Source organism: Salvelinus fontinalis, chromosome 4 (genome assembly GCF_029448725.1).
Source record: "Salvelinus fontinalis isolate EN_2023a chromosome 4, ASM2944872v1, whole genome shotgun sequence".
Lineage (NCBI taxonomy): Eukaryota > Metazoa > Chordata > Actinopteri > Salmoniformes > Salmonidae > Salvelinus > Salvelinus fontinalis.
This window is the reverse complement of record NC_074668.1, coordinates 20,435,059-20,443,899: the sequence shown is the minus strand read 5'-3', so window position 1 is coordinate 20,443,899 and position 8,841 is coordinate 20,435,059. Positions and strand designations below refer to the sequence as shown.

The 8,841-nt window shown below is 39.2% G+C and overlaps 1 long non-coding RNA gene across 1 annotated transcript; it reads left to right on the top strand.

Moving 5' to 3' along the window:
- Positions 1-355: 355 nt before the first annotated feature.
- LOC129852770 (uncharacterized) lies at positions 356-8,399 on the top strand. The gene is made up of 3 exons (XR_008759047.1): positions 356-838; positions 7,993-8,048; positions 8,297-8,399. It is a non-coding gene; the product is annotated as an uncharacterized LOC129852770 (long non-coding RNA).
- The last annotated feature ends 442 nt before the right edge of the window (positions 8,400-8,841 follow it).

Sequence of the window (8,841 nt, the reverse complement as noted above, 5' to 3'; positions counted from 1 at the left end):
AATCAGACAGAAAGAGCCTTGCTGCAAGATTTTACTAAGATATCTTTACATGTGATTAAACGGCCTTATTATAAAATTATCCACCTCGTCCTATTGTCTCCTCTTGTTCTCCTGTCAACAGTAAACGTTTTACTAACACTACCATAAATTAATACAAGTATATTATAATTAAAATACCTACATTTAAGGGTATACTTAATTAAACAGTAGGTTAATTAATAGGATAAAATTCAAAACTTTTCACATGGAAAACTTACCACTTACTATACTATACCATAGCCTACAGTACCTGGTTTGAACCCCTACTTCCAGCCAGGGGTAAAGAACAGACTGCTGTAACCTGATTGGCTGAATACGGTGTGCAACATCCGGAAGTTGTCAGAAAATCCAAAAATGGTGGTGGAAAGTTGTGTTTTATTAAGACAGTACGCATATTATTTTCTGGCGGCACACCATTAAACTAGTTAAGGAGGAAACCGAAACCGTTGCAGCCTTAATGGAGGATGTTTTATGTACGAACCTGTCGCGGGGGGACACGGGTGTAGTATCAGCAGGGCACTTTAAGCAAAGACGATAGTGGAGATCCATAGCCCCCACTAGCGGCTGCCCAGATTAACCACAGCATGTTTGGAGTGGACAGAAGGAGACTTCAATGGCAACAACAAACAATTCTGATTTCAATGATTTACTATAAAGATAACATAATTATCTTAAATATCAAATTTGTATTTATTTGAAATAGTAAATATATGTCATCATAAATCTGCAACGATAAGATATAACAATGATACGCGAGGACTTGCTGGCAAAATGAATGTGCAGCGCTAATAATACTCAAGTAAGTATTGCAAATATGTTATTTATTGTGTGTCGGCATGATGCAACTGAGATATACAGGAATGAAAATGACTTGTATGGAGGTGTTCTTGTAGTTCTTTCACATCAATGCGGGTGAAGAGAAATCCACTTTAGACTATTGAAATGCATACAATAATAGACTAAAAGTAGTGATGGTTTTTCAATACTTTCAAAAGTCATCCTCAGCACAATCAGTTTTTAGCTTTCTATGAAGCCCAAGCATGAGCCAATCCCAACCCTCTGAGACTGCCAAATTCATTCTGTGTGTTCTGAGAGGGGGGAATATATATATATATTAGAGAGAGAGGGGGAGGTGTAGTTGCATCACTCAACAGCCCAGAGACTGGAGTAGAGAGAGAGAAGACCCAGCTCACCCTGTATCCTTCATGTCCAAGAACCCAAGACTGTGTCAGCAATACATTCACTCTGACAGTGGCTGGCTCTCTGTCAGGGAGCAGAGACACGTTACGCAAACAGACGCAGCTTTTCTCTTTTAAGGCTAATCCCAAAATGGGAATTTTAAATCTGTAAACTGGAGTATTGCAAGCTAAACTCATTGATTTGCTATTAGGCTGTGCCAATCAGACCTGGATTCTAATAAATATGTATTTGAGTATCTGGTATTTAAAATATTTTTTTTGTGTATTTTTGTATTTTCAAATACACAGTCCAAAATAAGTACTTTTATTTGAGTATTTGAATGGTTATTTGAAAAAATAAAAAGGCTACCAAATTGTGTTTGAAAGTATTTTCAAATACTTATTTCAAATACTATTTTCAAATATCTGGATTAAATTCACGGAGGTGCATTTGAGTCAGTGTATTTGGTATTTTAAAATACTTTCCAAGTGTTTTTATATTACTTGTATAAATATTTAACTACTTTTCTTTTCAAATTAAATATATCTGAATACAAATGTTATTTGTCACATGTACTGAATTAAATACAACAGGTGTAGACCTTACTGCGAAATGCTTACTTACAAGCCCTTAACCAACAATGCAGTTCAAGAAATCGAATTAAGAAAATACTTACTAAATAAACGAAAATAAAAAAAATCTAATCAAATCAAAAACTAACACAAGAAAATTACATAACAATAGCGGGGCTATATACCGAGTCAATGTGAGGGGTTACAGGTTAGTCAAGGTAATTTGTAAAGTGACTATGCATAGATAATAAACAGCAAGTAGCAGCAGTGTACAAAACAAATGGGGGGGTCAATATAAATAGTCCGGGTGGCCATTTTAATTGTTCAGCAGTCTTATGGCTTGGGGGTAGAAGCTGTTAAGGAGCCTTTTGGTCCTAGACTTCCCTGCAGAGGGAACAGTCTATGACTTGGGTGACTGGAGTCTTTGATAATTGTTTGGGCCTTTCTCTGACACCGCCTAGTATATAGGTCCTGGATGTCAGGAAGCTGGGCCCCAGTGATGTACTGGGCCGTACGCACTACTTACTTTGAAATGTATGTGAGGTAATTGAGATAGAGAGATTGGACTATAAGGTTCTATCTGCATTTTTTGTCAAAATGTTGTTATTGCCATAGCCTTTTCCTGTTCAATTTTCTCTACTTATATAGTACTCAAAATATCCCAAAATACGTTGTTAAGTTCAAAAGAATGCAATGTAAAAATTGTTGACACCCTTCAAACCAATTAGGGTTCAGAACTTTAAAGCCAATTATCTCAGAATCATCTTTTTGTAGATAGAACCTTATATTCCCAAGCTCTCGAAATTTGAAAAATTAGTTGAACCCAGATCTGGTGCCAAAACAGTTCCCTCTGGAATGTTTGTGACTGTACAGTACACTCCATAGAATTAGAATATTTATATTCTATTACATTCTATTTCTATGGTGCACACCATGGTCTACTACACCCCAGAACACTACAGTCTGAACTTGACTATATCTGATGTATCTCCAAATTGAGCTCGCAGCAACAAAACCACATGCATCTCGTGATGGATATTTAAAGAAATGAAAAAGCACCAGGAACCAATTATCAAATAATAATTTACCCCTTTTCATGATGCATACCGTATCTGTATGGGGCTATACTCTCTCTATTGGTTACCATGGCTGCACTGCATTATTTGCTCAGGCACGGGTAGTGTTGAGGTTCATATATAGGTTCCCCAGGCAGCAGTAATTGAGATCAGATGCGTGATACATCTCCGACCTGGGCCCTGACTATGACTGAGTAACCTGGAAGCATTTATTTTATTGAGAAGATGTTTAGTTAAGAGCGGCAGTGTGGCTTAATGAGTCTGGACCCGGGCGGCCCGGCCTGGTGATGAATATGATTGGTGAAAGCACTGAAGGCTGGTTCCTGAGCCCTTCCTTCCCCCTGGATCAGGTTTCAGATTAGTAGACTTCCTGTCCAGTGGGTGAGCAAGCGGAGTGGACTGACTCTTTAGCTCCAACTGATGTATTCTGGTGGTGGGGACCATCAAGTATTATCTCAGATGGGGTTTACAACAGAGTCAGGAGGCCCTCTGAGTCTCATTTGTTACATCTGAGGAGAAGCAGCTGATTCGAAATGAGTTCTCTCCTGTCGGGGGGGTGGGGTGTACATTTACCTTGATGGCCCTCTTTGGAGCAGTGGTGTGGGATTTCTAGTGTAGTAGGTGGTCTCCGTCTTCATAAGCTGCTGCTCTCCCCTTTTCGGTTCTTTGTGAATTTGTATGGGGATCAACTTGAGTTTATATATAGCATGTTTACATGTTATAGGGCCTAATGATGTCTACAACACACGTGACAATTCAACGTGTATTATATAAACAGGAAGTCTAGTCAACATGTAGCATAAGAGTATATCATCTTCAAACAGAATAAAGTGCTGCTAGTGGGATCATTTCCTACCACCCTAGTCCTGCATGGAATGATTGGTAGGCTGAATGGGGGAGCCAGTATTGTGCTCATTTATCAGCTGTCAGAAAGTTGGCACAGTTCACCGTAGGAAAACACAGAGGCCCCTCATTGTAATGTAGTCACTCTAAGCTCTGGGATGGAGGCTGTGCCGTAAAGGGTTAGGCGTTCAAAGGAAATTAGTGAACGAGTACTTAAGGGATTGTCTCCCAGTGTGCATCAAAACACAATACACACAGGAGCACATGAGTTTCTCTTTTGCTGTAGCACTTTGGTTGTGTGTGGGTTATGTTACTTGATGATGTGTGGATCCTGACTCTTGACATCTTTGCCCCTCAGTCCCTGATAAATGTCCAATTGCTTATAACTATTCCTGTGCTGGGTAACTAAATGGTTGAGACTGGATTCACACATTTCGTCTCCTTCTCAAAAGCGGTGAATGACTAGGGGGACTCATTGAAAACACACTGCTGGGGTAGATGATATTACTGATTGTAGTCCAGGTAACAGGTTACAGACTCTATCCAGTACCACTCTTAAACACTCCTCTTCTTCCTGTCCAACTGTGTGTATTCCCTCTGGTTGTTCAGAGTGCAGGACTGGCAAGCCTCGGTCAGCTCTCCTTGACAGTGCTAGATTTTACACACTGAGTTGTTAGGATCAACAGGAGGAGCAGGATATTGCAGCCGGCATTAAACCAAGCATACAATCGCCTCCTGCGCAAGTAATCTCCACGTTGAGCCGATTTGATCTGACAGTTTAAACACTTGAACCCAAAGACGTTCTGTTTTGAGGGGATTGCTCAGTGCCGGGGTGTGTTCTGGACATACTGCACGTGGACCCAAGGGGGTTTCCTTTTGATTATGGGCTTATTTTACTGTGAATTGCTCAGGTCATTGTAGGTGAGTGCAAGTAGTCGGATGTAAACAATTTTCCACCTGGAGGTGGTTACCTGATTGTGTAAGTAGCTGACCCTTGACGCCAGCCCCACTCCATACAAATATGGGACTGGTGCTGGGGCTGGGCCTAGGGCTGTGGCTGGGACTATGGCTAGTCAAGGACTGGGGCTGGTATGCTTATCTAGGGCAGTATTTCTACAATACAATAAATGTGTCACCACAGCATTTGACAGTCAGTCAGACAATCAGTCACCTGGATGCCTGCACAATGACCATACAACCTGCACAGGACCCTTGCAAATAGTGGAAAATCTATTACCATGTTTACAGACCTCTAACAGCTTGTATATTTTCATCCTGCAGAGAAAAAGCATTAACTCTCCTCAGCTCCAACCTATGTGCTGCCTCCGAGTAGTAAACACAGAGGCATACTGTAATACACTTGATAAATATCAACCGAAATAAAGCAATCAGCTGCAAGCAATTTGCATGTCTGTGTTGGAGCCAGCGGCGGGTGATTTTCTCTGCTGTCATCCATCATGTGCTCCCAGCTCGGGCCAAGATACACAATGCCCTTCAATTGCTGTCATATGGAGCCCAAGTGCAGAAAAACCCACAATTTCTACTGGTCTGTACTTCAAATAAACTTGTGTTTTAATGTATTTTTGTCCACTTACAGTACAACAACGCTTCAGAGAGAGAGTTTGTGTAATGTTAGGACCCTAATATCCCTCATGCAGGACCCTAATTTTATTTGAAGAGTAGCTCCAGACCAGTGTTACAGTAAACTCCTCCTGGGGGTTTTTCAACGGCCCACATCTGTACTAGCTTTCAATTCAATATGATAAGATATGCAACAGTGTCCACTCATCATTTATAAGAGAGAATTTTCATGTAGCCTGATTTTCAGTAAAATAAAGAGGTCAGGAGTCCCCGCACTAAACCAAAATTGTAGAAAAAGCTGAAGGCTATATGATCTGAGGTGCTTACCCCAAAAAGTCTCAAAAAAGGGTCCGGCTGAAATATATAGAATTCAATCAATGTAAAGTAAGCAAAAACAAACTTTTATTTTTTGCTCTACAATAACTGACCAATGGAAATATTAATATAATCCAACCGCCAACACCCGTTTGTTTAGCCATAATTTTTATCAGTGTGTCATATGGTGAAACAAACCCAAGGTGGCAGTGGTACTACAGAGACAAGATAAGGTCCCAGCATTGCGTTTGGGCTTCGTTGCCTCCTTCCCCAAACACTTTCCTTGGCGAACATGCCAAGCAGAGCATCTGTCATTCTGTCACTTGGCTTTAGGCTGTGTGTGTGTGTGTGTGTGTGTGTGTGTGTGTGTGTGTGTGTGTGTGTGTGTGTGTGTGTGTGTGTGTGTGTGTGTGTGTGTGTGTGTGTGTGTGTGTGTGTGTGTGTGTGTGTGTGTTCAAGTCACATGCACAGGATGCACATGGTGTACACAGCCCAATCAAATGCTTACTTGGAGGATCCCTCTCGACAATGCAACAACAATAATAAATAATAAAAATAAAGATAATGTAATTAAATAGAATACACATTTTGCATAAGTATAAATACAGGAAGGAACTCTACAATTTTACAGTACAATATTTACATTTGATGAGCAAAGTGTTTAAATTGTGCAGTATTTAGCAATACTAAATAAAAGTCTAGTAGCAGCAGTCGTGATGTGTGTGTGTAGCATGAATGTATGAGTGAGTGAGTGAGTGAGTGAGTGAGTGAGTGAGTGAGTGAGTGAGTGAGTGAGTGAATGCATGTGTGCTAAGGTGCAGAGAGTCAGTGCAAATGATCAGTCCACTCTTACAAAAAAGTCCTACAGGAATCTTGCAGAAATTTTACCCTTTGTGAAGGAATTGGGCAAGTGTCCTGCAGGATTCACAAGTATGAATTTCAAAAATGGTACAGAACCATGTCAATTCCTGCAGGAATCCTGCAGGACCGAAACCTTCAGGATGTTGATATTCCTGTAGGTTATGGAAATTCCTGCAGGACCGAAACCTTCAGGATTTTGTTATTCCTGTAGGTTATGGAAATTCCTGCAGGACCTGGCAATTCCTGCAGGACCAAGTACATTACAGGACAAATCCTGCAGAATTTTGATATTTCTAGGGCCATATTGGATAGTCAAACTGCTGAAGGAGGAGATAAAATGTGTGGAGGTGAATGCACATCATTTTGTATATAGCTAGCTAGTATTTTTATTTTTAAAAAACATAATTTTTACCAGTACTGTAAAGTACTTAAATAAAAATACTTGAAAGTATCTGTACTTAACTTGACTATTTATATTTTTGACAACTTTTACTTTACTTCATTACATTCCTAAGTAAAATAATGTACTTTTTACTCCACACATTTTCCTTGACACCCAAAAGTACTCATTACATTTTGAATGTTTAGCAGGACAGAAAATGGTTCAAATCACACACTTATCAAGAGAACATCCCTGGTCATCCCTACTGCCTCTGATCTGGTGGACTCACTAAACACAAATGCTTAGTTTGTAAATTATATCTGAGTGTTGGAGTGTGCCCTTGGCTATGCGTAAAAATATATACAGTATATATTATTTCTTTTTTTATTCATACTTTTTTACTTTTGATAGGCAAGTATATTTTTGCAATTACATTTACTTTTGATACTTAAGTATATTTTAAAGTCAAATACTTTTAGACTACTCAAATAGTATTTTACTGGGCGACTTTCACTTTTACTTGAGTAATTTACTTTTATTGAAGTATGACAATTGTGTACTTTTCCCACAACTTTATTTAACTCTCCTTTACAATTTACAACAAGAAGAGGAATGGTCATATGACATCTTGGTCACCATAGTAACAGTTGACAATTGGCAGTTGGGGAAATGGCTGCCAGGCAGTGTAGCTAGTTCAAGCACAGATAGAACAATGAAAAAATAATTGGTTCAAGTACTGCTAATATTACTGTTTCAGAGAAACATACTAAAACCACAACAGATAGGTATGTATATGAACATGTTAGAGGATAGCATAGTTATTTTTTATGTGTTGAGTTTGTAGAATATTTTTCATGAGTAAGATACTTGCTTAGCTAGTATGATCTCTACCACTGGCTGCTAGCTAGCTTTGATTAAAAAAAATGTTTTAAACTTTTGTTTCTATGGAAAGTGACAAATGAGGTCTGATATCCCTCTTGCTACTGTGTCTCTAGTACTTTTGTCACAAGTTAGGCTATCATTTTTAAGTGTTTTGAAACTGATGGCCACAGATTCAATTTTTAGAATAGGTTTCCTTTACTACTACAGTATATAGTTATAGTTATATTCTGAACTCTTCCCCACTCATCTCTCTCCTCCCCAGTTAAAACCGAGCATATAAACAACAGAAGACAGCACTGAACAGCCATGCAGGTGAAGGTAACACAGTTTCAGCCTCTCATTTCTCCCTTTAAAATGAAGCCTAACACACACGCATACTCACAGATGTTGTTGGTGTACCAGCCATATTAAAACAAACTATCACCAAGTTTACAATTGGAGACATCTCTCCCTCCTTCACACCAATACACATAAGTTGTTCATGTGACGTCACCATTACTCTCACTCTTGTTACAAAATATGATTTTACCATATTTATTCAAAATCTCATATTTCTTTTCTCCTAGGAATCATATTTTATGCAGTGCTGGTGAAATGGACAATCAAACATGTCCACTGTTGCTGCATTGAATAAAAAAATTCCCATGCAATCTGATACCTTGTGCTTTCTGTCCATTCATTTGAAAGAATGTGGATTATCCTACAGTAAATTCTCTTTGAAGGACGAGAAAGGGATCCTGCAGGTTGTCCTACAGGAAAATGGTCCTGAAAATCTTGTGGAATTACCTGCAGGATTTTTACCTATAAAAATAATAATAAAATAAAAATATCAAGTTTATTTTATATAGCCCTTTGTACATCAGCTAATATCTCGAAGTGCTGTACAGAAACCCAGCCTAAAACCCCAAACAGCAAGCAATGCAGGTGTAGAAGCACGGTGGCTAGGAAAAACTCCCATGAAAGGCCAAAACCTAGGAAGAAACCTAGAGAGGAACCAGGCTATGAGGGGTGGCCAGTCCTCTTCTGGCGTGCCGGGTGGAGATTATAACAGAACATGGCCAAGATGTTCAAAATGTTCATAAATGACCAGCATGGTCAAATAATAATCAGG